Source organism: Schistocerca piceifrons, unplaced genomic scaffold (assembly GCF_021461385.2).
Source record: "Schistocerca piceifrons isolate TAMUIC-IGC-003096 unplaced genomic scaffold, iqSchPice1.1 HiC_scaffold_617, whole genome shotgun sequence".
NCBI lineage: Eukaryota > Metazoa > Arthropoda > Insecta > Orthoptera > Acrididae > Schistocerca > Schistocerca piceifrons.
In genome coordinates, this window is record NW_025728858.1 from 14,117 (window position 1) to 38,302 (window position 24,186).

The following is a 24,186-nucleotide window of genomic DNA, read 5'->3' on the forward strand; positions in this document are numbered from 1 at the left end:
GGGCTGAGCAACTGCATCTGCCGAGGCCCGTTAGCTCAGTTGGTTAGAGCGTCGTGCTAATAACGCGAAGGTCGTGGGTTCGATCCCCCCACGGGCCACTACTCTTTTCCTACTACGAAAAGGCGGCGCCGATTTCAGCTGGCGAGTGTGGTGACCAAAAGATCATCACCCTGCGTGGAAGTTGATAGAGGATCCGAACCCGACTCGTCGGGGAGCGCTACAGCATTCACTCGGCAATGGCCATAATATCTTGAATACACTGGTTCTCAACCGATAAAGAGAAAATGAAAGAAAATGTCCGATTGCCGATGCGTAACAACTTTGGCCCTTGTCAGTACTTGGGCGGGTGAGCGCATGGGAACACAGGGCGCTATTGGCACTTTTACTTCCTATTTTTGTTTCTCCTTTCTTTTCGGAGCTACAGCCCGATTCGGTCAGGGAGACGCCACCGTGAAATGAAGGGGGCGTGCTGTGTGTCCATCGCCTCGCCTCTCCTTACCTCTCTCAGTCGTTTCTCGTGCTTGTCGTTTTGATATAGGCCGATTTGAGAGCGTCAGCTCTCGCGTCAGCCGAGCAAAGTCGAGACAAGTCGAGACACACTAAGGGCTGGTATGCAGCGAGTAAGAGGGCGAAAAAACAATAATTTAAGAGCGCGTGGCAAAAGTACTCATACGCGAAATTAAAAGCCTGCTGCGGTGGCCGGGAATCGAACCCGGATCAACTGCTTGGAACGCAACTATGCTGACCATTACACCACCACCGCACAAGCGAGCGCCGCGCGTCCGCGCTGTGTCGGCTTCCCGCCAGTCGGCAGCGGCCGAAGGTGATCGTACCTGGCAGGCGCATTTCGAGGCAGGCTAGGGGAGCACATCCAGACGCATTCGGACAGCGTATCCGCGCACATTTCGCATCCTTTGGCAAGAGTTGGGCGCCGGCAACGCAAGAGTACGCAGAGGACCGCGTTCTGGCGGCATTTTTAAGCAGAGCAGTGCAGTGCAGGATTCAGCGTCTGCAGCATCTTTTCCACAGAATGCTACGGCGCTTGACGGCAGTCCCACTTTCCCTTGAGACATCTGCTCGGCAAGCAGCGTCAAGTTACCGCTGGCCCGAGCATCGGTGGTTCAGTGGTAGAATGCTCGCCTGCCACGCGGGCGGCCCGGGTTCGATTCCCGGCCGATGCATCATTTTGCTTTTCCCGCGATAATGCTGCCGCGTGGCTTGAGCGCTTGAGATGCACGATCCACAAGAATGTGTAGCTGGATTTCCCTTGAGAAGGACCGAGAACGCAGCACTCGCGGGTCCCCACTAGGACGCTCGCATCATGTTCTACAGACTAGCGTCGGCCTGGCCTCACAAGTTGCTGGGTCCGGGTGCCTCCGAGGCACTGAACTTCAACGACAAGGAGTGCTGCCTATCGTTGCAACAGCTGCAGCAGCACCGCAATCAACTGGGCCGGCAGTGCACGTGTAGCAACAGAACACGTTATCCAGGAAGTACAGTGTCTCTACGTCTAATATTGGGTGAGGTGTTTACCCAGTTTCCAGGACAAGCGGTGCACCCGTGCCTCGGTAGCGCAGTAGGCAGCGCGTAAGTCTCATAATCTTAAGGTCGTGAGTTCGATCCTCACCCGGGGCATTTAATTTTCTGTGACATGGTGGTGCTGTTGCTAGGGCGCCAACGTATTTCTTGTTTGTTATCCACAGCGTTTCAACGCTTCAGCGGGAAAATGTTTACTTCCTGTTATTGCTACTTACAGCTTCCCTTTTCCTCTTCTCCCAGCAGAGCATGAAGCCAAAAGCATTGCTCTGCGACGTTTGAGGTGCGCGCCTTGCCAGTCAGTATGTGCACAGATGCTCGCAAAGAGAGGGGGGCGCCGACGCGGCACTCGACACGAAATGCGACAAGCGACCGTACGAACGGTCGAACGAAACGGCCACATCCGGTGTGGTCTAGTGGCTAGGATACCTGGCTTTCACCCAGGAGGCCCGGGTTCGATTCCCGGTACCGGAACGGAATTTTTTCCACACGAATCGTGACAAGTTTGAGCTGTCCGAGCGGCCGTTTCCCGTCCTGCTCGCAATATAGCTACTGTTTCGTGACCGTCAGCAGAATATAGACTAGGGAAGCAGACACACGACGACCATAGAAATGGTGTGCGGCTTCATGCCACCTGTTTCCAGCGTAGGGCTGAGCAACTGCATCTGCCGAGGCCCGTTAGCTCAGTTGGTTAGAGCGTCGTGCTAATAACGCGAAGGTCGTGGGTTCGATCCCCCCACGGGCCACTACTCTTTTCCTACTACGAAAAGGCGGCGCCGATTTCAGCTGGCGAGTGTGGTGACCAAAAGATCATCACCCTGCGTGGAAGTTGATAGAGGATCCGAACCCGACTCGTCGGGGAGCGCTACAGCATTCACTCGGCAATGGCCATAATATCTTGAATACACTGGTTCTCAACCGATAAAGAGAAAATGAAAGAAAATGTCCGATTGCCGATGCGTAACAACTTTGGCCCTTGTCAGTACTTGGGCGGGTGAGCGCATGGGAACACAGGGCGCTATTGGCACTTTTACTTCCTATTTTTGTTTCTCCTTTCTTTTCGGAGCTACAGCCCGATTCGGTCAGGGAGACGCCACCGTGAAATGAAGGGGGCGTGCTGTGTGTCCATCGCCTCGCCTCTCCTTACCTCTCTCAGTCGTTTCTCGTGCTTGTCGTTTTGATATAGGCCGATTTGAGAGCGTCAGCTCTCGCGTCAGCCGAGCAAAGTCGAGACAAGTCGAGACACACTAAGGGCTGGTATGCAGCGAGTAAGAGGGCGAAAAAACAATAATTTAAGAGCGCGTGGCAAAAGTACTCATACGCGAAATTAAAAGCCTGCTGCGGTGGCCGGGAATCGAACCCGGATCAACTGCTTGGAACGCAACTATGCTGACCATTACACCACCACCGCACAAGCGAGCGCCGCGCGTCCGCGCTGTGTCGGCTTCCCGCCAGTCGGCAGCGGCCGAAGGTGATCGTACCTGGCAGGCGCATTTCGAGGCAGGCTAGGGGAGCACATCCAGACGCATTCGGACAGCGTATCCGCGCACATTTCGCATCCTTTGGCAAGAGTTGGGCGCCGGCAACGCAAGAGTACGCAGAGGACCGCGTTCTGGCGGCATTTTTAAGCAGAGCAGTGCAGTGCAGGATTCAGCGTCTGCAGCATCTTTTCCACAGAATGCTACGGCGCTTGACGGCAGTCCCACTTTCCCTTGAGACATCTGCTCGGCAAGCAGCGTCAAGTTACCGCTGGCCCGAGCATCGGTGGTTCAGTGGTAGAATGCTCGCCTGCCACGCGGGCGGCCCGGGTTCGATTCCCGGCCGATGCATCATTTTGCTTTTCCCGCGATAATGCTGCCGCGTGGCTTGAGCGCTTGAGATGCACGATCCACAAGAATGTGTAGCTGGATTTCCCTTGAGAAGGACCGAGAACGCAGCACTCGCGGGTCCCCACTAGGACGCTCGCATCATGTTCTACAGACTAGCGTCGGCCTGGCCTCACAAGTTGCTGGGTCCGGGTGCCTCCGAGGCACTGAACTTCAACGACAAGGAGTGCTGCCTATCGTTGCAACAGCTGCAGCAGCACCGCAATCAACTGGGCCGGCAGTGCACGTGTAGCAACAGAACACGTTATCCAGGAAGTACAGTGTCTCTACGTCTAATATTGGGTGAGGTGTTTACCCAGTTTCCAGGACAAGCGGTGCACCCGTGCCTCGGTAGCGCAGTAGGCAGCGCGTAAGTCTCATAATCTTAAGGTCGTGAGTTCGATCCTCACCCGGGGCATTTAATTTTCTGTGACATGGTGGTGCTGTTGCTAGGGCGCCAACGTATTTCTTGTTTGTTATCCACAGCGTTTCAACGCTTCAGCGGGAAAATGTTTACTTCCTGTTATTGCTACTTACAGCTTCCCTTTTCCTCTTCTCCCAGCAGAGCATGAAGCCAAAAGCATTGCTCTGCGACGTTTGAGGTGCGCGCCTTGCCAGTCAGTATGTGCACAGATGCTCGCAAAGAGAGGGGGGCGCCGACGCGGCACTCGACACGAAATGCGACAAGCGACCGTACGAACGGTCGAACGAAACGGCCACATCCGGTGTGGTCTAGTGGCTAGGATACCTGGCTTTCACCCAGGAGGCCCGGGTTCGATTCCCGGTACCGGAACGGAATTTTTTCCACACGAATCGTGACAAGTTTGAGCTGTCCGAGCGGCCGTTTCCCGTCCTGCTCGCAATATAGCTACTGTTTCGTGACCGTCAGCAGAATATAGACTAGGGAAGCAGACACACGACGACCATAGAAATGGTGTGCGGCTTCATGCCACCTGTTTCCAGCGTAGGGCTGAGCAACTGCATCTGCCGAGGCCCGTTAGCTCAGTTGGTTAGAGCGTCGTGCTAATAACGCGAAGGTCGTGGGTTCGATCCCCCCACGGGCCACTACTCTTTTCCTACTACGAAAAGGCGGCGCCGATTTCAGCTGGCGAGTGTGGTGACCAAAAGATCATCACCCTGCGTGGAAGTTGATAGAGGATCCGAACCCGACTCGTCGGGGAGCGCTACAGCATTCACTCGGCAATGGCCATAATATCTTGAATACACTGGTTCTCAACCGATAAAGAGAAAATGAAAGAAAATGTCCGATTGCCGATGCGTAACAACTTTGGCCCTTGTCAGTACTTGGGCGGGTGAGCGCATGGGAACACAGGGCGCTATTGGCACTTTTACTTCCTATTTTTGTTTCTCCTTTCTTTTCGGAGCTACAGCCCGATTCGGTCAGGGAGACGCCACCGTGAAATGAAGGGGGCGTGCTGTGTGTCCATCGCCTCGCCTCTCCTTACCTCTCTCAGTCGTTTCTCGTGCTTGTCGTTTTGATATAGGCCGATTTGAGAGCGTCAGCTCTCGCGTCAGCCGAGCAAAGTCGAGACAAGTCGAGACACACTAAGGGCTGGTATGCAGCGAGTAAGAGGGCGAAAAAACAATAATTTAAGAGCGCGTGGCAAAAGTACTCATACGCGAAATTAAAAGCCTGCTGCGGTGGCCGGGAATCGAACCCGGATCAACTGCTTGGAACGCAACTATGCTGACCATTACACCACCACCGCACAAGCGAGCGCCGCGCGTCCGCGCTGTGTCGGCTTCCCGCCAGTCGGCAGCGGCCGAAGGTGATCGTACCTGGCAGGCGCATTTCGAGGCAGGCTAGGGGAGCACATCCAGACGCATTCGGACAGCGTATCCGCGCACATTTCGCATCCTTTGGCAAGAGTTGGGCGCCGGCAACGCAAGAGTACGCAGAGGACCGCGTTCTGGCGGCATTTTTAAGCAGAGCAGTGCAGTGCAGGATTCAGCGTCTGCAGCATCTTTTCCACAGAATGCTACGGCGCTTGACGGCAGTCCCACTTTCCCTTGAGACATCTGCTCGGCAAGCAGCGTCAAGTTACCGCTGGCCCGAGCATCGGTGGTTCAGTGGTAGAATGCTCGCCTGCCACGCGGGCGGCCCGGGTTCGATTCCCGGCCGATGCATCATTTTGCTTTTCCCGCGATAATGCTGCCGCGTGGCTTGAGCGCTTGAGATGCACGATCCACAAGAATGTGTAGCTGGATTTCCCTTGAGAAGGACCGAGAACGCAGCACTCGCGGGTCCCCACTAGGACGCTCGCATCATGTTCTACAGACTAGCGTCGGCCTGGCCTCACAAGTTGCTGGGTCCGGGTGCCTCCGAGGCACTGAACTTCAACGACAAGGAGTGCTGCCTATCGTTGCAACAGCTGCAGCAGCACCGCAATCAACTGGGCCGGCAGTGCACGTGTAGCAACAGAACACGTTATCCAGGAAGTACAGTGTCTCTACGTCTAATATTGGGTAAGGTGTTTACCCAGTTTCCAGGACAAGCGGTGCACCCGTGCCTCGGTAGCGCAGTAGGCAGCGCGTAAGTCTCATAATCTTAAGGTCGTGAGTTCGATCCTCACCCGGGGCATTTAATTTTCTGTGACATGGTGGTGCTGTTGCTAGGGCGCCAACGTATTTCTTGTTTGTTATCCACAGCGTTTCAACGCTTCAGCGGGAAAATGTTTACTTCCTGTTATTGCTACTTACAGCTTCCCTTTTCCTCTTCTCCCAGCAGAGCATGAAGCCAAAAGCATTGCTCTGCGACGTTTGAGGTGCGCGCCTTGCCAGTCAGTATGTGCACAGATGCTCGCAAAGAGAGGGGGGCGCCGACGCGGCACTCGACACGAAATGCGACAAGCGACCGTACGAACGGTCGAACGAAACGGCCACATCCGGTGTGGTCTAGTGGCTAGGATACCTGGCTTTCACCCAGGAGGCCCGGGTTCGATTCCCGGTACCGGAACGGAATTTTTTCCACACGAATCGTGACAAGTTTGAGCTGTCCGAGCGGCCGTTTCCCGTCCTGCTCGCAATATAGCTACTGTTTCGTGACCGTCAGCAGAATATAGACTAGGGAAGCAGACACACGACGACCATAGAAATGGTGTGCGGCTTCATGCCACCTGTTTCCAGCGTAGGGCTGAGCAACTGCATCTGCCGAGGCCCGTTAGCTCAGTTGGTTAGAGCGTCGTGCTAATAACGCGAAGGTCGTGGGTTCGATCCCCCCATGGGCCACTACTCTTTTCCTACTACGAAAAGGCGGCGCCGATTTCAGCTGGCGAGTGTGGTGACCAAAAGATCATCACCCTGCGTGGAAGTTGATAGAGGATCCGAACCCGACTCGTCGGGGAGCGCTACAGCATTCACTCGGCAATGGCCATAATATCTTGAATACACTGGTTCTCAACCGATAAAGAGAAAATGAAAGAAAATGTCCGATTGCCGATGCGTAACAACTTTGGCCCTTGTCAGTACTTGGGCGGGTGAGCGCATGGGAACACAGGGCGCTATTGGCACTTTTACTTCCTATTTTTGTTTCTCCTTTCTTTTCGGAGCTACAGCCCGATTCGGTCAGGGAGACGCCACCGTGAAATGAAGGGGGCGTGCTGTGTGTCCATCGCCTCGCCTCTCCTTACCTCTCTCAGTCGTTTCTCGTGCTTGTCGTTTTGATATAGGCCGATTTGAGAGCGTCAGCTCTCGCGTCAGCCGAGCAAAGTCGAGACAAGTCGAGACACACTAAGGGCTGGTATGCAGCGAGTAAGAGGGCGAAAAAACAATAATTTAAGAGCGCGTGGCAAAAGTACTCATACGCGAAATTAAAAGCCTGCTGCGGTGGCCGGGAATCGAACCCGGATCAACTGCTTGGAACGCAACTATGCTGACCATTACACCACCACCGCACAAGCGAGCGCCGCGCGTCCGCGCTGTGTCGGCTTCCCGCCAGTCGGCAGCGGCCGAAGGTGATCGTACCTGGCAGGCGCATTTCGAGGCAGGCTAGGGGAGCACATCCAGACGCATTCGGACAGCGTATCCGCGCACATTTCGCATCCTTTGGCAAGAGTTGGGCGCCGGCAACGCAAGAGTACGCAGAGGACCGCGTTCTGGCGGCATTTTTAAGCAGAGCAGTGCAGTGCAGGATTCAGCGTCTGCAGCATCTTTTCCACAGAATGCTACGGCGCTTGACGGCAGTCCCACTTTCCCTTGAGACATCTGCTCGGCAAGCAGCGTCAAGTTACCGCTGGCCCGAGCATCGGTGGTTCAGTGGTAGAATGCTCGCCTGCCACGCGGGCGGCCCGGGTTCGATTCCCGGCCGATGCATCATTTTGCTTTTCCCGCGATAATGCTGCCGCGTGGCTTGAGCGCTTGAGATGCACGATCCACAAGAATGTGTAGCTGGATTTCCCTTGAGAAGGACCGAGAACGCAGCACTCGCGGGTCCCCACTAGGACGCTCGCATCATGTTCTACAGACTAGCGTCGGCCTGGCCTCACAAGTTGCTGGGTCCGGGTGCCTCCGAGGCACTGAACTTCAACGACAAGGAGTGCTGCCTATCGTTGCAACAGCTGCAGCAGCACCGCAATCAACTGGGCCGGCAGTGCACGTGTAGCAACAGAACACGTTATCCAGGAAGTACAGTGTCTCTACGTCTAATATTGGGTAAGGTGTTTACCCAGTTTCCAGGACAAGCGGTGCACCCGTGCCTCGGTAGCGCAGTAGGCAGCGCGTAAGTCTCATAATCTTAAGGTCGTGAGTTCGATCCTCACCCGGGGCATTTAATTTTCTGTGACATGGTGGTGCTGTTGCTAGGGCGCCAACGTATTTCTTGTTTGTTATCCACAGCGTTTCAACGCTTCAGCGGGAAAATGTTTACTTCCTGTTATTGCTACTTACAGCTTCCCTTTTCCTCTTCTCCCAGCAGAGCATGAAGCCAAAAGCATTGCTCTGCGACGTTTGAGGTGCGCGCCTTGCCAGTCAGTATGTGCACAGATGCTCGCAAAGAGAGGGGGGCGCCGACGCGGCACTCGACACGAAATGCGACAAGCGACCGTACGAACGGTCGAACGAAACGGCCACATCCGGTGTGGTCTAGTGGCTAGGATACCTGGCTTTCACCCAGGAGGCCCGGGTTCGATTCCCGGTACCGGAACGGAATTTTTTCCACACGAATCGTGACAAGTTTGAGCTGTCCGAGCGGCCGTTTCCCGTCCTGCTCGCAATATAGCTACTGTTTCGTGACCGTCAGCAGAATATAGACTAGGGAAGCAGACACACGACGACCATAGAAATGGTGTGCGGCTTCATGCCACCTGTTTCCAGCGTAGGGCTGAGCAACTGCATCTGCCGAGGCCCGTTAGCTCAGTTGGTTAGAGCGTCGTGCTAATAACGCGAAGGTCGTGGGTTCGATCCCCCCACGGGCCACTACTCTTTTCCTACTACGAAAAGGCGGCGCCGATTTCAGCTGGCGAGTGTGGTGACCAAAAGATCATCACCCTGCGTGGAAGTTGATAGAGGATCCGAACCCGACTCGTCGGGGAGCGCTACAGCATTCACTCGGCAATGGCCATAATATCTTGAATACACTGGTTCTCAACCGATAAAGAGAAAATGAAAGAAAATGTCCGATTGCCGATGCGTAACAACTTTGGCCCTTGTCAGTACTTGGGCGGGTGAGCGCATGGGAACACAGGGCGCTATTGGCACTTTTACTTCCTATTTTTGTTTCTCCTTTCTTTTCGGAGCTACAGCCCGATTCGGTCAGGGAGACGCCACCGTGAAATGAAGGGGGCGTGCTGTGTGTCCATCGCCTCGCCTCTCCTTACCTCTCTCAGTCGTTTCTCGTGCTTGTCGTTTTGATATAGGCCGATTTGAGAGCGTCAGCTCTCGCGTCAGCCGAGCAAAGTCGAGACAAGTCGAGACACACTAAGGGCTGGTATGCAGCGAGTAAGAGGGCGAAAAAACAATAATTTAAGAGCGCGTGGCAAAAGTACTCATACGCGAAATTAAAAGCCTGCTGCGGTGGCCGGGAATCGAACCCGGATCAACTGCTTGGAACGCAACTATGCTGACCATTACACCACCACCGCACAAGCGAGCGCCGCGCGTCCGCGCTGTGTCGGCTTCCCGCCAGTCGGCAGCGGCCGAAGGTGATCGTACCTGGCAGGCGCATTTCGAGGCAGGCTAGGGGAGCACATCCAGACGCATTCGGACAGCGTATCCGCGCACATTTCGCATCCTTTGGCAAGAGTTGGGCGCCGGCAACGCAAGAGTACGCAGAGGACCGCGTTCTGGCGGCATTTTTAAGCAGAGCAGTGCAGTGCAGGATTCAGCGTCTGCAGCATCTTTTCCACAGAATGCTACGGCGCTTGACGGCAGTCCCACTTTCCCTTGAGACATCTGCTCGGCAAGCAGCGTCAAGTTACCGCTGGCCCGAGCATCGGTGGTTCAGTGGTAGAATGCTCGCCTGCCACGCGGGCGGCCCGGGTTCGATTCCCGGCCGATGCATCATTTTGCTTTTCCCGCGATAATGCTGCCGCGTGGCTTGAGCGCTTGAGATGCACGATCCACAAGAATGTGTAGCTGGATTTCCCTTGAGAAGGACCGAGAACGCAGCACTCGCGGGTCCCCACTAGGACGCTCGCATCATGTTCTACAGACTAGCGTCGGCCTGGCCTCACAAGTTGCTGGGTCCGGGTGCCTCCGAGGCACTGAACTTCAACGACAAGGAGTGCTGCCTATCGTTGCAACAGCTGCAGCAGCACCGCAATCAACTGGGCCGGCAGTGCACGTGTAGCAACAGAACACGTTATCCAGGAAGTACAGTGTCTCTACGTCTAATATTGGGTAAGGTGTTTACCCAGTTTCCAGGACAAGCGGTGCACCCGTGCCTCGGTAGCGCAGTAGGCAGCGCGTAAGTCTCATAATCTTAAGGTCGTGAGTTCGATCCTCACCCGGGGCATTTAATTTTCTGTGACATGGTGGTGCTGTTGCTAGGGCGCCAACGTATTTCTTGTTTGTTATCCACAGCGTTTCAACGCTTCAGCGGGAAAATGTTTACTTCCTGTTATTGCTACTTACAGCTTCCCTTTTCCTCTTCTCCCAGCAGAGCATGAAGCCAAAAGCATTGCTCTGCGACGTTTGAGGTGCGCGCCTTGCCAGTCAGTATGTGCACAGATGCTCGCAAAGAGAGGGGGGCGCCGACGCGGCACTCGACACGAAATGCGACAAGCGACCGTACGAACGGTCGAACGAAACGGCCACATCCGGTGTGGTCTAGTGGCTAGGATACCTGGCTTTCACCCAGGAGGCCCGGGTTCGATTCCCGGTACCGCAACGGAATTTTTTCCACACGAATCGTGACAAGTTTGAGCTGTCCGAGCGGCCGTTTCCCGTCCTGCTCGCAATATAGCTACTGTTTCGTGACCGTCAGCAGAATATAGACTAGGGAAGCAGACACACGACGACCATAGAAATGGTGTGCGGCTTCATGCCACCTGTTTCCAGCGTAGGGCTGAGCAACTGCATCTGCCGAGGCCCGTTAGCTCAGTTGGTTAGAGCGTCGTGCTAATAACGCGAAGGTCGTGGGTTCGATCCCCCCACGGGCCACTACTCTTTTCCTACTACGAAAAGGCGGCGCCGATTTCAGCTGGCGAGTGTGGTGACCAAAAGATCATCACCCTGCGTGGAAGTTGATAGAGGATCCGAACCCGACTCGTCGGGGAGCGCTACAGCATTCACTCGGCAATGGCCATAATATCTTGAATACACTGGTTCTCAACCGATAAAGAGAAAATGAAAGAAAATGTCCGATTGCCGATGCGTAACAACTTTGGCCCTTGTCAGTACTTGGGCGGGTGAGCGCATGGGAACACAGGGCGCTATTGGCACTTTTACTTCCTATTTTTGTTTCTCCTTTCTTTTCGGAGCTACAGCCCGATTCGGTCAGGGAGACGCCACCGTGAAATGAAGGGGGCGTGCTGTGTGTCCATCGCCTCGCCTCTCCTTACCTCTCTCAGTCGTTTCTCGTGCTTGTCGTTTTGATATAGGCCGATTTGAGAGCGTCAGCTCTCGCGTCAGCCGAGCAAAGTCGAGACAAGTCGAGACACACTAAGGGCTGGTATGCAGCGAGTAAGAGGGCGAAAAAACAATAATTTAAGAGCGCGTGGCAAAAGTACTCATACGCGAAATTAAAAGCCTGCTGCGGTGGCCGGGAATCGAACCCGGATCAACTGCTTGGAACGCAACTATGCTGACCATTACACCACCACCGCACAAGCGAGCGCCGCGCGTCCGCGCTGTGTCGGCTTCCCGCCAGTCGGCAGCGGCCGAAGGTGATCGTACCTGGCAGGCGCATTTCGAGGCAGGCTAGGGGAGCACATCCAGACGCATTCGGACAGCGTATCCGCGCACATTTCGCATCCTTTGGCAAGAGTTGGGCGCCGGCAACGCAAGAGTACGCAGAGGACCGCGTTCTGGCGGCATTTTTAAGCAGAGCAGTGCAGTGCAGGATTCAGCGTCTGCAGCATCTTTTCCACAGAATGCTACGGCGCTTGACGGCAGTCCCACTTTCCCTTGAGACATCTGCTCGGCAAGCAGCGTCAAGTTACCGCTGGCCCGAGCATCGGTGGTTCAGTGGTAGAATGCTCGCCTGCCACGCGGGCGGCCCGGGTTCGATTCCCGGCCGATGCATCATTTTGCTTTTCCCGCGATAATGCTGCCGCGTGGCTTGAGCGCTTGAGATGCACGATCCACAAGAATGTGTAGCTGGATTTCCCTTGAGAAGGACCGAGAACGCAGCACTCGCGGGTCCCCACTAGGACGCTCGCATCATGTTCTACAGACTAGCGTCGGCCTGGCCTCACAAGTTGCTGGGTCCGGGTGCCTCCGAGGCACTGAACTTCAACGACAAGGAGTGCTGCCTATCGTTGCAACAGCTGCAGCAGCACCGCAATCAACTGGGCCGGCAGTGCACGTGTAGCAACAGAACACGTTATCCAGGAAGTACAGTGTCTCTACGTCTAATATTGGGTAAGGTGTTTACCCAGTTTCCAGGACAAGCGGTGCACCCGTGCCTCGGTAGCGCAGTAGGCAGCGCGTAAGTCTCATAATCTTAAGGTCGTGAGTTCGATCCTCACCCGGGGCATTTAATTTTCTGTGACATGGTGGTGCTGTTGCTAGGGCGCCAACGTATTTCTTGTTTGTTATCCACAGCGTTTCAACGCTTCAGCGGGAAAATGTTTACTTCCTGTTATTGCTACTTACAGCTTCCCTTTTCCTCTTCTCCCAGCAGAGCATGAAGCCAAAAGCATTGCTCTGCGACGTTTGAGGTGCGCGCCTTGCCAGTCAGTATGTGCACAGATGCTCGCAAAGAGAGGGGGGCGCCGACGCGGCACTCGACACGAAATGCGACAAGCGACCGTACGAACGGTCGAACGAAACGGCCACATCCGGTGTGGTCTAGTGGCTAGGATACCTGGCTTTCACCCAGGAGGCCCGGGTTCGATTCCCGGTACCGGAACGGAATTTTTTCCACACGAATCGTGACAAGTTTGAGCTGTCCGAGCGGCCGTTTCCCGTCCTGCTCGCAATATAGCTACTGTTTCGTGACCGTCAGCAGAATATAGACTAGGGAAGCAGACACACGACGACCATAGAAATGGTGTGCGGCTTCATGCCACCTGTTTCCAGCGTAGGGCTGAGCAACTGCATCTGCCGAGGCCCGTTAGCTCAGTTGGTTAGAGCGTCGTGCTAATAACGCGAAGGTCGTGGGTTCGATCCCCCCACGGGCCACTACTCTTTTCCTACTACGAAAAGGCGGCGCCGATTTCAGCTGGCGAGTGTGGTGACCAAAAGATCATCACCCTGCGTGGAAGTTGATAGAGGATCCGAACCCGACTCGTCGGGGAGCGCTACAGCATTCACTCGGCAATGGCCATAATATCTTGAATACACTGGTTCTCAACCGATAAAGAGAAAATGAAAGAAAATGTCCGATTGCCGATGCGTAACAACTTTGGCCTTTGTCAGTACTTGGGCGGGTGAGCGCATGGGAACACAGGGCGCTATTGGCACTTTTACTTCCTATTTTTGTTTCTCCTTTCTTTTCGGAGCTACAGCCCGATTCGGTCAGGGAGACGCCACCGTGAAATGAAGGGGGCGTGCTGTGTGTCCATCGCCTCGCCTCTCCTTACCTCTCTCAGTCGTTTCTCGTGCTTGTCGTTTTGATATAGGCCGATTTGAGAGCGTCAGCTCTCGCGTCAGCCGAGCAAAGTCGAGACAAGTCGAGACACACTAAGGGCTGGTATGCAGCGAGTAAGAGGGCGAAAAAACAATAATTTAAGAGCGCGTGGCAAAAGTACTCATACGCGAAATTAAAAAGCCTGCTGCGGTGGCCGGGAATCGAACCCGGATCAACTGCTTGGAACGCAACTATGCTGACCATTACACCACCACCGCACAAGCGAGCGCCGCGCGTCCGCGCTGTGTCGGCTTCCCGCCAGTCGGCAGCGGCCGAAGGTGATCGTACCTGGCAGGCGCATTTCGAGGCAGGCTAGGGGAGCACATCCAGACGCATTCGGACAGCGTATCCGCGCACATTTCGCATCCTTTGGCAAGAGTTGGGCGCCGGCAACGCAAGAGTACGCAGAGGACCGCGTTCTGGCGGCATTTTTAAGCAGAGCAGTGCAGTGCAGGATTCAGCGTCTGCAGCATCTTTTCCACAGAATGCTACGGCGCTTGACGGCAGTCCCACTTTCCCTTGAGACATCTGCTCGGCAAGCAGCGTCAAGTTACCGCTGGCCCGAGCATCGGTGGTTCAGTGGTAGAATGCTCGCCTGCCACGCGGGCGGCCCGGGTTCGATTCCCGGCCGATGCATCATTTTGCTTTTCCCGCGATAATGCTGCCGCGTGGCTTGAGCGCTTGAGATGCACGATCCACAAGAATGTGTAGCTGGATTTCCCTTGAGAAGGACCGAGAACGCAGCACTCGCGGGTCCCCACTAGGACGCTCGCATCATGTTCTACAGACTAGCGTCGGCCTGGCCTCACAAGTTGCTGGGTCCGGGTGCCTCCGAGGCACTGAACTTCAACGACAAGGAGTGCTGCCTATCGTTGCAACAGCTGCAGCAGCACCGCAATCAACTGGGCCGGCAGTGCACGTGTAGCAACAGAACACGTTATCCAGGAAGTACAGTGTCTCTACGTCTAATATTGGGTAAGGTGTTTACCCAGTTTCCAGGACAAGCGGTGCACCCGTGCCTCGGTAGCGCAGTAGGCAGCGCGTAAGTCTCATAATCTTAAGGTCGTGAGTTCGATCCTCACCCGGGGCATTTAATTTTCTGTGACATGGTGGTGCTGTTGCTAGGGCGCCAACGTATTTCTTGTTTGTTATCCACAGCGTTTCAACGCTTCAGCGGGAAAATGTTTACTTCCTGTTATTGCTACTTACAGCTTCCCTTTTCCTCTTCTCCCAGCAGAGCATGAAGCCAAAAGCATTGCTCTGCGACGTTTGAGGTGCGCGCCTTGCCAGTCAGTATGTGCACAGATGCTCGCAAAGAGAGGGGGGCGCCGACGCGGCACTCGACACGAAATGCGACAAGCGACCGTACGAACGGTCGAACGAAACGGCCACATCCGGTGTGGTCTAGTGGCTAGGATACCTGGCTTTCACCCAGGAGGCCCGGGTTCGATTCCCGGTACCGGAACGGAATTTTTTCCACACGAATCGTGACAAGTTTGAGCTGTCCGAGCGGCCGTTTCCCGTCCTGCTCGCAATATAGCTACTGTTTCGTGACCGTCAGCAGAATATAGACTAGGGAAGCAGACACACGACGACCATAGAAATGGTGTGCGGCTTCATGCCACCTGTTTCCAGCGTAGGGCTGAGCAACTGCATCTGCCGAGGCCCGTTAGCTCAGTTGGTTAGAGCGTCGTGCTAATAACGCGAAGGTCGTGGGTTCGATCCCCCCACGGGCCACTACTCTTTTCCTACTACGAAAAGGCGGCGCCGATTTCAGCTGGCGAGTGTGGTGACCAAAAGATCATCACCCTGCGTGGAAGTTGATAGAGGATCCGAACCCGACTCGTCGGGGAGCGCTACAGCATTCACTCGGCAATGGCCATAATATCTTGAATACACTGGTTCTCAACCGATAAAGAGAAAATGAAAGAAAATGTCCGATTGCCGATGCGTAACAACTTTGGCCTTTGTCAGTACTTGGGCGGGTGAGCGCATGGGAACACAGGGCGCTATTGGCACTTTTACTTCCTATTTTTGTTTCTCCTTTCTTTTCGGAGCTACAGCCCGATTCGGTCAGGGAGACGCCACCGTGAAATGAAGGGGGCGTGCTGTGTGTCCATCGCCTCGCCTCTCCTTACCTCTCTCAGTCGTTTCTCGTGCTTGTCGTTTTGATATAGGCCGATTTGAGAGCGTCAGCTCTCGCGTCAGCCGAGCAAAGTCGAGACAAGTCGAGACACACTAAGGGCTGGTATGCAGCGAGTAAGAGGGCGAAAAAACAATAATTTAAGAGCGCGTGGCAAAAGTACTCATACGCGAAATTAAAAAGCCTGCTGCGGTGGCCGGGAATCGAACCCGGATCAACTGCTTGGAACGCAACTATGCTGACCATTACACCACCACCGCACAAGCGAGCGCCGCGCGTCCGCGCTGTGTCGGCTTCCCGCCAGTCGGCAGCGGCCGAAGGTGATCGTACCTGGCAGGCGCATTTCGAGGCAGGCTAGGGGAGCACATCCAGACGCATTCGGACAGCGTATCCGCGCACATTTCGCATCCTTTGGCAAGAGTTGGGCGCCGGCAACGCAAGAGTACGCAGAGGACCGCGTTCTGGCGGCATTTTTAAGCAGAGCAGTGCAGTGCAGGATTCAGCGTCTGCAGCATCTTTTCCACAGAATGCTACGGCGCTTGACGGCAGTCCCACTTTCCCTTGAGACATCTGCTCGGCAAGCAGCGTCAAGTTACCGCTGGCCCGAGCATCGGTGGTTCAGTGGTAGAATGCTCGCCTGCCACGCGGGCGGCCCGGGTTCGATTCCCGGCCGATGCATCATTTTGCTTTTCCCGCGATAATGCTGCCGCGTGGCTTGAGCGCTTGAGATGCACGATCCACAAGAATGTGTAGCTGGATTTCCCTTGAGAAGGACCGAGAACGCAGCACTCGCGGGTCCCCACTAGGACGCTCGCATCATGTTCTACAGACTAGCGTCGGCCTGGCCTCACAAGTTGCTGGGTCCGGGTGCCTCCGAGGCACTGAACTTCAACGACAAGGAGTGCTGCCTATCGTTGCAACAGCTGCAGCAGCACCGCAATCAACTGGGCCGGCAGTGCACGTGTAGCAACAGAACACGTTATCCAGGAAGTACAGTGTCTCTACGTCTAATATTGGGTAAGGTGTTTACCCAGTTTCCAGGACAAGCGGTGCACCCGTGCCTCGGTAGCGCAGTAGGCAGCGCGTAAGTCTCATAATCTTAAGGTCGTGAGTTCGATCCTCACCCGGGGCATTTAATTTTCTGTGACATGGTGGTGCTGTTGCTAGGGCGCCAACGTATTTCTTGTTTGTTATCCACAGCGTTTCAACGCTTCAGCGGGAAAATGTTTACTTCCTGTTATTGCTACTTACAGCTTCCCTTTTCCTCTTCTCCCAGCAGAGCATGAAGCCAAAAGCATTGCTCTGCGACGTTTGAGGTGCGCGCCTTGCCAGTCAGTATGTGCACAGATGCTCGCAAAGAGAGGGGGGCGCCGACGCGGCACTCGACACGAAATGCGACAAGCGACCGTACGAACGGTCGAACGAAACGGCCACATCCGGTGTGGTCTAGTGGCTAGGATACCTGGCTTTCACCCAGGAGGCCCGGGTTCGATTCCCGGTACCGGAACGGAATTTTTTCCACACGAATCGTGACAAGTTTGAGCTGTCCGAGCGGCCGTTTCCCGTCCTGCTCGCAATATAGCTACTGTTTCGTGACCGTCAGCAGAATATAGACTAGGGAAGCAGACACACGACGACCATAGAAATGGTGTGCGGCTTCATGCCACCTGTTTCCAGCGTAGGGCTGAGCAACTGCATCTGCCGAGGCCCGTTAGCTCAGTTGGTTAGAGCGTCGTGCTAATAACGCGAAGGTCGTGGGTTCGATCCCCCCACGGGCCACTACTCTTTTCCTACTACGAAAAGGCGGCGCCGATTTCAGCTGGCGAGTGTGGTGACCAAAAGATCATCACCCTGCGTGGAAGTTGATAGAGGATCCGAACCCGACTCGTCGGGGAGCGCTACAGCATTCACTCGGCAATGGCCATAATATCTTGAATACACTGGTTCTCAACCGATAAAGAGAAAATGAAAGAAAATGTCCGATTGCCGATGCGTAACAACTTTGGCCTTTGTCAGTACTTGGGCGGGTGAGCGCATGGGAACACAGGGCGCTATTGGCACTTTTACTTCCTATTTTTGTTTCTCCTTTCTTTTCGGAGCTACAGCCCGATTCGGTCAGGGAGACGCCACCGTGAAATGAAGGGGGCGTGCTGTGTGTCCATCGCCTCGCCTCTCCTTACCTCTCTCAGTCGTTTCTCGTGCTTGTCGTTTTGATATAGGCCGATTTGAGAGCGTCAGCTCTCGCGTCAGCCGAGCAAAGTCGAGACAAGTCGAGACACACTAAGGGCTGGTATGCAGCGAGTAAGAGGGCGAAAAAACAATAATTTAAGAGCGCGTGGCAAAAGTACTCATACGCGAAATTAAAAAGCCTGCTGCGGTGGCCGGGAATCGAACCCGGATCAACTGCTTGGAACGCAACTATGCTGACCATTACACCACCACCGCACAAGCGAGCGCCGCGCGTCCGCGCTGTGTCGGCTTCCCGCCAGTCGGCAGCGGCCGAAGGTGATCGTACCTGGCAGGCGCATTTCGAGGCAGGCTAGGGGAGCACATCCAGACGCATTCGGACAGCGTATCCGCGCACATTTCGCATCCTTTGGCAAGAGTTGGGCGCCGGCAACGCAAGAGTACGCAGAGGACCGCGTTCTGGCGGCATTTTTAAGCAGAGCAGTGCAGTGCAGGATTCAGCGTCTGCAGCATCTTTTCCACAGAATGCTACGGCGCTTGACGGCAGTCCCACTTTCCCTTGAGACATCTGCTCGGCAAGCAGCGTCAAGTTACCGCTGGCCCGAGCATCGGTGGTTCAGTGGTAGAATGCTCGCCTGCCACGCGGGCGGCCCGGGTTCGATTCCCGGCCGATGCATCATTTTGCTTTTCCCGCGATAATGCTGCCGCGTGGCTTGAGCGCTTGAGATGCACGATCCACAAGAATGTGTAGCTGGATTTCCCTTGAGAAGGACCGAGAACGCAGCACTCGCGGGTCCCCACTAGGACGCTCGCATCATGTTCTACAGACTAGCGTCGGCCTGGCCTCACAAGTTGCTGGGTCCGGGTGCCTCCGAGGCACTGAACTTCAACGACAAGGAGTGCTGCCTATCGTTGCAACAGCTGCAGCAGCACCGCAATCAACTGGGCCGGCAGTGCACGTGTAGCAACAGAACACGTTATCCAGGAAGTACAGTGTCTCTACGTCTAATATTGGGTAAGGTGTTTACCCAGTTTCCAGGACAAGCGGTGCACCCGTGCCTCGGTAGCGCAGTAGGCAGCGCGTAAGTCTCATAATCTTAAGGTCGTGAGTTCGATCCTCACCCGGGGCATTTAATTTTCTGTGACATGGTGGTGCTGTTGCTAGGGCGCCAACGTATTTCTTGTTTGTTATCCACAGCGTTTCAACGCTTCAGCGGGAAAATGTTTACTTCCTGTTATTGCTACTTACAGCTTCCCTTTTCCTCTTCTCCCAGCAGAGCATGAAGCCAAAAGCATTGCTCTGCGACGTTTGAGGTGCGCGCCTTGCCAGTCAGTATGTGCACAGATGCTCGCAAAGAGAGGGGGGCGCCGACGCGGCACTCGACACGAAATGCGACAAGCGACCGTACGAACGGTCGAACGAAACGGCCACATCCGGTGTGGTCTAGTGGCTAGGATACCTGGCTTTCACCCAGGAGGCCCGGGTTCGATTCCCGGTACCGGAACGGAATTTTTTCCACACGAATCGTGACAAGTTTGAGCTGTCCGAGCGGCCGTTTCCCGTCCTGCTCGCAATATAGCTACTGTTTCGTGACCGTCAGCAGAATATAGACTAGGGAAGCAGACACACGACGACCATAGAAATGGTGTGCGGCTTCATGCCACCTGTTTCCAGCGTAGGGCTGAGCAACTGCATCTGCCGAGGCCCGTTAGCTCAGTTGGTTAGAGCGTCGTGCTAATAACGCGAAGGTCGTGGGTTCGATCCCCCCACGGGCCACTACTCTTTTCCTACTACGAAAAGGCGGCGCCGATTTCAGCTGGCGAGTGTGGTGACCAAAAGATCATCACCCTGCGTGGAAGTTGATAGAGGATCCGAACCCGACTCGTCGGGGAGCGCTACAGCATTCACTCGGCAATGGCCATAATATCTTGAATACACTGGTTCTCAACCGATAAAGAGAAAATGAAAGAAAATGTCCGATTGCCGATGCGTAACAACTTTGGCCTTTGTCAGTACTTGGGCGGGTGAGCGCATGGGAACACAGGGCGCTATTGGCACTTTTACTTCCTATTTTTGTTTCTCCTTTCTTTTCGGAGCTACAGCCCGATTCGGTCAGGGAGACGCCACCGTGAAATGAAGGGGGCGTGCTGTGTGTCCATCGCCTCGCCTCTCCTTACCTCTCTCAGTCGTTTCTCGTGCTTGTCGTTTTGATATAGGCCGATTTGAGAGCGTCAGCTCTCGCGTCAGCCGAGCAAAGTCGAGACAAGTCGAGACACACTAAGGGCTGGTATGCAGCGAGTAAGAGGGCGAAAAAACAATAATTTAAGAGCGCGTGGCAAAAGTACTCATACGCGAAATTAAAAAGCCTGCTGCGGTGGCCGGGAATCGAACCCGGATCAACTGCTTGGAACGCAACTATGCTGACCATTACACCACCACCGCACAAGCGAGCGCCGCGCGTCCGCGCTGTGTCGGCTTCCCGCCAGTCGGCAGCGGCCGAAGGTGATCGTACCTGGCAGGCGCATTTCGAGGCAGGCTAGGGGAGCACATCCAGACGCATTCGGACAGCGTATCCGCGCACATTTCGCATCCTTTGGCAAGAGTTGGGCGCCGGCAACGCAAGAGTACGCAGAGGACCGCGTTCTGGCGGCATTTTTAAGCAGAGCAGTGCAGTGCAGGATTCAGCGTCTGCAGCATCTTTTCCACAGAATGCTACGGCGCTTGACGGCAGTCCCACTTTCCCTTGAGACATCTGCTCGGCAAGCAGCGTCAAGTTACCGCTGGCCCGAGCATCGGTGGTTCAGTGGTAGAATGCTCGCCTGCCACGCGGGCGGCCCGGGTTCGATTCCCGGCCGATGCATCATTTTGCTTTTCCCGCGATAATGCTGCCGCGTGGCTTGAGCGCTTGAGATGCACGATCCACAAGAATGTGTAGCTGGATTTCCCTTGAGAAGGACCGAGAACGCAGCACTCGCGGGTCCCCACTAGGACGCTCGCATCATGTTCTACAGACTAGCGTCGGCCTGGCCTCACAAGTTGCTGGGTCCGGGTGCCTCCGAGGCACTGAACTTCAACGACAAGGAGTGCTGCCTATCGTTGCAACAGCTGCAGCAGCACCGCAATCAACTGGGCCGGCAGTGCACGTGTAGCAACAGAACACGTTATCCAGGAAGTACAGTGTCTCTACGTCTAATATTGGGTAAGGTGTTTACCCAGTTTCCAGGACAAGCGGTGCACCCGTGCCTCGGTAGCGCAGTAGGCAGCGCGTAAGTCTCATAATCTTAAGGTCGTGAGTTCGATCCTCACCCGGGGCATTTAATTTTCTGTGACATGGTGGTGCTGTTGCTAGGGCGCCAACGTATTTCTTGTTTGTTATCCACAGCGTTTCAACGCTTCAGCGGGAAAATGTTTACTTCCTGTTATTGCTACTTACAGCTTCCCTTTTCCTCTTCTCCCAGCAGAGCATGAAGCCAAAAGCATTGCTCTGCGACGTTTGAGGTGCGCGCCTTGCCAGTCAGTATGTGCACAGATGCTCGCAAAGAGAGGGGGGCGCCGACGCGGCACTCGACACGAAATGCGACAAGCGACCGTACGAACGGTCGAACGAAACGGCCACATCCGGTGTGGTCTAGTGGCTAGGATACCTGGCTTTCACCCAGGAGGCCCGGGTTCGATTCCCGGTACCGGAACGGAATTTTTTCCACACGAATCGTGACAAGTTTGAGCTGTCCGAGCGGCCGTTTCCCGTCCTGCTCGCAATATAGCTACTGTTTCGTGACCGTCAGCAGAATATAGACTAGGGAAGCAGACACACGACGACCATAGAAATGGTGTGCGGCTTCATGCCACCTGTTTCCAGCGTAGGGCTGAGCAACTGCATCTGCCGAGGCCCGTTAGCTCAGTTGGTTAGAGCGTCGTGCTAATAACGCGAAGGTCGTGGGTTCGATCCCCCCACGGGCCACTACTCTTTTCCTACTACGAAAAGGCGGCGCCGATTTCAGCTGGCGAGTGTGGTGACCAAAAGATCATCACCCTGCGTGGAAGTTGATAGAGGATCCGAACCCGACTCGTCGGGGAGCGCTACAGCATTCACTCGGCAATGGCCATAATATCTTGAATACACTGGTTCTCAACCGATAAAGAGAAAATGAAAGAAAATGTCCGATTGCCGATGCGTAACAACTTTGGCCTTTGTCAGTACTTGGGCGGGTGAGCGCATGGGAACACAGGGCGCTATTGGCACTTTTACTTCCTATTTTTGTTTCTCCTTTCTTTTCGGAGCTACAGCCCGATTCGGTCAGGGAGACGCCACCGTGAAATGAAGGGGGCGTGCTGTGTGTCCATCGCCTCGCCTCTCCTTACCTCTCTCAGTCGTTTCTCGTGCTTGTCGTTTTGATATAGGCCGATTTGAGAGCGTCAGCTCTCGCGTCAGCCGAGCAAAGTCGAGACAAGTCGAGACACACTAAGGGCTGGTATGCAGCGAGTAAGAGGGCGAAAAAACAATAATTTAAGAGCGCGTGGCAAAAGTACTCATACGCGAAATTAAAAAGCCTGCTGCGGTGGCCGGGAATCGAACCCGGATCAACTGCTTGGAACGCAACTATGCTGACCATTACACCACCACCGCACAAGCGAGCGCCGCGCGTCCGCGCTGTGTCGGCTTCCCGCCAGTCGGCAGCGGCCGAAGGTGATCGTACCTGGCAGGCGCATTTCGAGGCAGGCTAGGGGAGCACATCCAGACGCATTCGGACAGCGTATCCGCGCACATTTCGCATCCTTTGGCAAGAGTTGGGCGCCGGCAACGCAAGAGTACGCAGAGGACCGCGTTCTGGCGGCATTTTTAAGCAGAGCAGTGCAGTGCAGGATTCAGCGTCTGCAGCATCTTTTCCACAGAATGCTACGGCGCTTGACGGCAGTCCCACTTTCCCTTGAGACATCTGCTCGGCAAGCAGCGTCAAGTTACCGCTGGCCCGAGCATCGGTGGTTCAGTGGTAGAATGCTCGCCTGCCACGCGGGCGGCCCGGGTTCGATTCCCGGCCGATGCATCATTTTGCTTTTCCCGCGATAATGCTGCCGCGTGGCTTGAGCGCTTGAGATGCACGATCCACAAGAATGTGTAGCTGGATTTCCCTTGAGAAGGACCGAGAACGCAGCACTCGCGGGTCCCCACTAGGACGCTCGCATCATGTTCTACAGACTAGCGTCGGCCTGGCCTCACAAGTTGCTGGGTCCGGGTGCCTCCGAGGCACTGAACTTCAACGACAAGGAGTGCTGCCTATCGTTGCAACAGCTGCAGCAGCACCGCAATCAACTGGGCCGGCAGTGCACGTGTAGCAACAGAACACGTTATCCAGGAAGTACAGTGTCTCTACGTCTAATATTGGGTAAGGTGTTTACCCAGTTTCCAGGACAAGCGGTGCACCCGTGCCTCGGTAGCGCAGTAGGCAGCGCGTAAGTCTCATAATCTTAAGGTCGTGAGTTCGATCCTCACCCGGGGCATTTAATTTTCTGTGACATGGTGGTGCTGTTGCTAGGGCGCCAACGTATTTCTTGTTTGTTATCCACAGCGTTTCAACGCTTCAGCGGGAAAATGTTTACTTCCTGTTATTGCTACTTACAGCTTCCCTTTTCCTCTTCTCCCAGCAGAGCATGAAGCCAAAAGCATTGCTCTGCGACGTTTGAGGTGCGCGCCTTGCCAGTCAGTATGTGCACAGATGCTCGCAAAGAGAGGGGGGCGCCGACGCGGCACTCGACACGAAATGCGACAAGCGACCGTACGAACGGTCGAACGAAACGGCCACATCCGGTGTGGTCTAGTGGCTAGGATACCTGGCTTTCACCCAGGAGGCCCGGGTTCGATTCCCGGTACCGGAACGGAATTTTTTCCACACGAATCGTGACAAGTTTGAGCTGTCCGAGCGGCCGTTTCCCGTCCTGCTCGCAATATAGCTACTGTTTCGTGACCGTCAGCAGAATATAGACTAGGGAAGCAGACACACGACGACCATAGAAATGGTGTGCGGCTTCATGCCACCTGTTTCCAGCGTAGGGCTGAGCAACTGCATCTGCCGAGGCCCGTTAGCTCAGTTGGTTAGAGCGTCGTGCTAATAACGCGAAGGTCGTGGGTTCGATCCCCCCACGGGCCACTACTCTTTTCCTACTACGAAAAGGCGGCGCCGATTTCAGCTGGCGAGTGTGGTGACCA

The 24,186-nt window shown here is 55.1% G+C and overlaps 56 non-coding genes across 56 annotated transcripts; 45 read left to right on the top strand and 11 right to left on the bottom strand.

Moving 5' to 3' along the window:
• The first annotated feature begins 24 nt into the window (after positions 1-24).
• Trnai-aau lies at positions 25-98 on the top strand. Its single transcript has one exon. It is a non-coding gene; the product is annotated as a tRNA-Ile (tRNA).
• Positions 99-691: 593 nt separating this feature from the next.
• Trnag-ucc lies at positions 692-763 on the bottom strand. The gene has a single exon. It is a non-coding gene; the product is annotated as a tRNA-Gly (tRNA).
• Positions 764-1,110: 347 nt separating this feature from the next.
• Positions 1,111-1,181, top strand: Trnag-gcc. The gene has a single exon. It is a non-coding gene; the product is annotated as a tRNA-Gly (tRNA).
• A 381-nt stretch (positions 1,182-1,562) lies between these two features.
• Positions 1,563-1,635, top strand: Trnam-cau. The gene has a single exon. It is a non-coding gene; the product is annotated as a tRNA-Met (tRNA).
• Positions 1,636-1,938: 303 nt separating this feature from the next.
• On the top strand, positions 1,939-2,010 carry Trnae-uuc. The gene has a single exon. It is a non-coding gene; the product is annotated as a tRNA-Glu (tRNA).
• A 198-nt stretch (positions 2,011-2,208) lies between these two features.
• Trnai-aau lies at positions 2,209-2,282 on the top strand. Its single transcript has one exon. It is a non-coding gene; the product is annotated as a tRNA-Ile (tRNA).
• Positions 2,283-2,875: 593 nt separating this feature from the next.
• Trnag-ucc lies at positions 2,876-2,947 on the bottom strand. The gene has a single exon. It is a non-coding gene; the product is annotated as a tRNA-Gly (tRNA).
• Positions 2,948-3,294: 347 nt separating this feature from the next.
• On the top strand, positions 3,295-3,365 carry Trnag-gcc. The gene has a single exon. It is a non-coding gene; the product is annotated as a tRNA-Gly (tRNA).
• Positions 3,366-3,746: 381 nt separating this feature from the next.
• Positions 3,747-3,819, top strand: Trnam-cau. The gene has a single exon. It is a non-coding gene; the product is annotated as a tRNA-Met (tRNA).
• Positions 3,820-4,122: 303 nt separating this feature from the next.
• Trnae-uuc lies at positions 4,123-4,194 on the top strand. Its single transcript has one exon. It is a non-coding gene; the product is annotated as a tRNA-Glu (tRNA).
• A 198-nt stretch (positions 4,195-4,392) lies between these two features.
• Trnai-aau lies at positions 4,393-4,466 on the top strand. Its single transcript has one exon. It is a non-coding gene; the product is annotated as a tRNA-Ile (tRNA).
• A 593-nt stretch (positions 4,467-5,059) lies between these two features.
• Positions 5,060-5,131, bottom strand: Trnag-ucc. Its single transcript has one exon. It is a non-coding gene; the product is annotated as a tRNA-Gly (tRNA).
• Positions 5,132-5,478: 347 nt separating this feature from the next.
• Positions 5,479-5,549, top strand: Trnag-gcc. The gene has a single exon. It is a non-coding gene; the product is annotated as a tRNA-Gly (tRNA).
• A 381-nt stretch (positions 5,550-5,930) lies between these two features.
• Trnam-cau lies at positions 5,931-6,003 on the top strand. The gene has a single exon. It is a non-coding gene; the product is annotated as a tRNA-Met (tRNA).
• Positions 6,004-6,306: 303 nt separating this feature from the next.
• On the top strand, positions 6,307-6,378 carry Trnae-uuc. Its single transcript has one exon. It is a non-coding gene; the product is annotated as a tRNA-Glu (tRNA).
• A 198-nt stretch (positions 6,379-6,576) lies between these two features.
• On the top strand, positions 6,577-6,650 carry Trnai-aau. The gene has a single exon. It is a non-coding gene; the product is annotated as a tRNA-Ile (tRNA).
• Positions 6,651-7,243: 593 nt separating this feature from the next.
• On the bottom strand, positions 7,244-7,315 carry Trnag-ucc. Its single transcript has one exon. It is a non-coding gene; the product is annotated as a tRNA-Gly (tRNA).
• Positions 7,316-7,662: 347 nt separating this feature from the next.
• Trnag-gcc lies at positions 7,663-7,733 on the top strand. Its single transcript has one exon. It is a non-coding gene; the product is annotated as a tRNA-Gly (tRNA).
• Positions 7,734-8,114: 381 nt separating this feature from the next.
• Positions 8,115-8,187, top strand: Trnam-cau. The gene has a single exon. It is a non-coding gene; the product is annotated as a tRNA-Met (tRNA).
• Positions 8,188-8,490: 303 nt separating this feature from the next.
• Trnae-uuc lies at positions 8,491-8,562 on the top strand. The gene has a single exon. It is a non-coding gene; the product is annotated as a tRNA-Glu (tRNA).
• A 198-nt stretch (positions 8,563-8,760) lies between these two features.
• Positions 8,761-8,834, top strand: Trnai-aau. The gene has a single exon. It is a non-coding gene; the product is annotated as a tRNA-Ile (tRNA).
• A 593-nt stretch (positions 8,835-9,427) lies between these two features.
• Trnag-ucc lies at positions 9,428-9,499 on the bottom strand. The gene has a single exon. It is a non-coding gene; the product is annotated as a tRNA-Gly (tRNA).
• Positions 9,500-9,846: 347 nt separating this feature from the next.
• On the top strand, positions 9,847-9,917 carry Trnag-gcc. The gene has a single exon. It is a non-coding gene; the product is annotated as a tRNA-Gly (tRNA).
• A 381-nt stretch (positions 9,918-10,298) lies between these two features.
• Trnam-cau lies at positions 10,299-10,371 on the top strand. The gene has a single exon. It is a non-coding gene; the product is annotated as a tRNA-Met (tRNA).
• A 303-nt stretch (positions 10,372-10,674) lies between these two features.
• Trnae-uuc lies at positions 10,675-10,746 on the top strand. Its single transcript has one exon. It is a non-coding gene; the product is annotated as a tRNA-Glu (tRNA).
• Positions 10,747-10,944: 198 nt separating this feature from the next.
• Trnai-aau lies at positions 10,945-11,018 on the top strand. Its single transcript has one exon. It is a non-coding gene; the product is annotated as a tRNA-Ile (tRNA).
• Positions 11,019-11,611: 593 nt separating this feature from the next.
• Trnag-ucc lies at positions 11,612-11,683 on the bottom strand. Its single transcript has one exon. It is a non-coding gene; the product is annotated as a tRNA-Gly (tRNA).
• A 347-nt stretch (positions 11,684-12,030) lies between these two features.
• Trnag-gcc lies at positions 12,031-12,101 on the top strand. Its single transcript has one exon. It is a non-coding gene; the product is annotated as a tRNA-Gly (tRNA).
• A 381-nt stretch (positions 12,102-12,482) lies between these two features.
• Trnam-cau lies at positions 12,483-12,555 on the top strand. The gene has a single exon. It is a non-coding gene; the product is annotated as a tRNA-Met (tRNA).
• A 303-nt stretch (positions 12,556-12,858) lies between these two features.
• Trnae-uuc lies at positions 12,859-12,930 on the top strand. The gene has a single exon. It is a non-coding gene; the product is annotated as a tRNA-Glu (tRNA).
• Positions 12,931-13,128: 198 nt separating this feature from the next.
• On the top strand, positions 13,129-13,202 carry Trnai-aau. The gene has a single exon. It is a non-coding gene; the product is annotated as a tRNA-Ile (tRNA).
• Positions 13,203-13,796: 594 nt separating this feature from the next.
• On the bottom strand, positions 13,797-13,868 carry Trnag-ucc. The gene has a single exon. It is a non-coding gene; the product is annotated as a tRNA-Gly (tRNA).
• A 347-nt stretch (positions 13,869-14,215) lies between these two features.
• Positions 14,216-14,286, top strand: Trnag-gcc. The gene has a single exon. It is a non-coding gene; the product is annotated as a tRNA-Gly (tRNA).
• A 381-nt stretch (positions 14,287-14,667) lies between these two features.
• Positions 14,668-14,740, top strand: Trnam-cau. The gene has a single exon. It is a non-coding gene; the product is annotated as a tRNA-Met (tRNA).
• Positions 14,741-15,043: 303 nt separating this feature from the next.
• On the top strand, positions 15,044-15,115 carry Trnae-uuc. Its single transcript has one exon. It is a non-coding gene; the product is annotated as a tRNA-Glu (tRNA).
• A 198-nt stretch (positions 15,116-15,313) lies between these two features.
• Positions 15,314-15,387, top strand: Trnai-aau. Its single transcript has one exon. It is a non-coding gene; the product is annotated as a tRNA-Ile (tRNA).
• A 594-nt stretch (positions 15,388-15,981) lies between these two features.
• Trnag-ucc lies at positions 15,982-16,053 on the bottom strand. The gene has a single exon. It is a non-coding gene; the product is annotated as a tRNA-Gly (tRNA).
• Positions 16,054-16,400: 347 nt separating this feature from the next.
• On the top strand, positions 16,401-16,471 carry Trnag-gcc. Its single transcript has one exon. It is a non-coding gene; the product is annotated as a tRNA-Gly (tRNA).
• A 381-nt stretch (positions 16,472-16,852) lies between these two features.
• On the top strand, positions 16,853-16,925 carry Trnam-cau. Its single transcript has one exon. It is a non-coding gene; the product is annotated as a tRNA-Met (tRNA).
• Positions 16,926-17,228: 303 nt separating this feature from the next.
• Trnae-uuc lies at positions 17,229-17,300 on the top strand. Its single transcript has one exon. It is a non-coding gene; the product is annotated as a tRNA-Glu (tRNA).
• Positions 17,301-17,498: 198 nt separating this feature from the next.
• Positions 17,499-17,572, top strand: Trnai-aau. Its single transcript has one exon. It is a non-coding gene; the product is annotated as a tRNA-Ile (tRNA).
• A 594-nt stretch (positions 17,573-18,166) lies between these two features.
• Trnag-ucc lies at positions 18,167-18,238 on the bottom strand. Its single transcript has one exon. It is a non-coding gene; the product is annotated as a tRNA-Gly (tRNA).
• Positions 18,239-18,585: 347 nt separating this feature from the next.
• On the top strand, positions 18,586-18,656 carry Trnag-gcc. The gene has a single exon. It is a non-coding gene; the product is annotated as a tRNA-Gly (tRNA).
• Positions 18,657-19,037: 381 nt separating this feature from the next.
• Positions 19,038-19,110, top strand: Trnam-cau. Its single transcript has one exon. It is a non-coding gene; the product is annotated as a tRNA-Met (tRNA).
• A 303-nt stretch (positions 19,111-19,413) lies between these two features.
• Positions 19,414-19,485, top strand: Trnae-uuc. Its single transcript has one exon. It is a non-coding gene; the product is annotated as a tRNA-Glu (tRNA).
• Positions 19,486-19,683: 198 nt separating this feature from the next.
• Positions 19,684-19,757, top strand: Trnai-aau. The gene has a single exon. It is a non-coding gene; the product is annotated as a tRNA-Ile (tRNA).
• A 594-nt stretch (positions 19,758-20,351) lies between these two features.
• On the bottom strand, positions 20,352-20,423 carry Trnag-ucc. The gene has a single exon. It is a non-coding gene; the product is annotated as a tRNA-Gly (tRNA).
• Positions 20,424-20,770: 347 nt separating this feature from the next.
• Trnag-gcc lies at positions 20,771-20,841 on the top strand. The gene has a single exon. It is a non-coding gene; the product is annotated as a tRNA-Gly (tRNA).
• Positions 20,842-21,222: 381 nt separating this feature from the next.
• Positions 21,223-21,295, top strand: Trnam-cau. The gene has a single exon. It is a non-coding gene; the product is annotated as a tRNA-Met (tRNA).
• Positions 21,296-21,598: 303 nt separating this feature from the next.
• On the top strand, positions 21,599-21,670 carry Trnae-uuc. The gene has a single exon. It is a non-coding gene; the product is annotated as a tRNA-Glu (tRNA).
• Positions 21,671-21,868: 198 nt separating this feature from the next.
• On the top strand, positions 21,869-21,942 carry Trnai-aau. The gene has a single exon. It is a non-coding gene; the product is annotated as a tRNA-Ile (tRNA).
• A 594-nt stretch (positions 21,943-22,536) lies between these two features.
• On the bottom strand, positions 22,537-22,608 carry Trnag-ucc. Its single transcript has one exon. It is a non-coding gene; the product is annotated as a tRNA-Gly (tRNA).
• Positions 22,609-22,955: 347 nt separating this feature from the next.
• Trnag-gcc lies at positions 22,956-23,026 on the top strand. Its single transcript has one exon. It is a non-coding gene; the product is annotated as a tRNA-Gly (tRNA).
• Positions 23,027-23,407: 381 nt separating this feature from the next.
• On the top strand, positions 23,408-23,480 carry Trnam-cau. The gene has a single exon. It is a non-coding gene; the product is annotated as a tRNA-Met (tRNA).
• A 303-nt stretch (positions 23,481-23,783) lies between these two features.
• Positions 23,784-23,855, top strand: Trnae-uuc. Its single transcript has one exon. It is a non-coding gene; the product is annotated as a tRNA-Glu (tRNA).
• A 198-nt stretch (positions 23,856-24,053) lies between these two features.
• Positions 24,054-24,127, top strand: Trnai-aau. The gene has a single exon. It is a non-coding gene; the product is annotated as a tRNA-Ile (tRNA).
• The last annotated feature ends 59 nt before the right edge of the window (positions 24,128-24,186 follow it).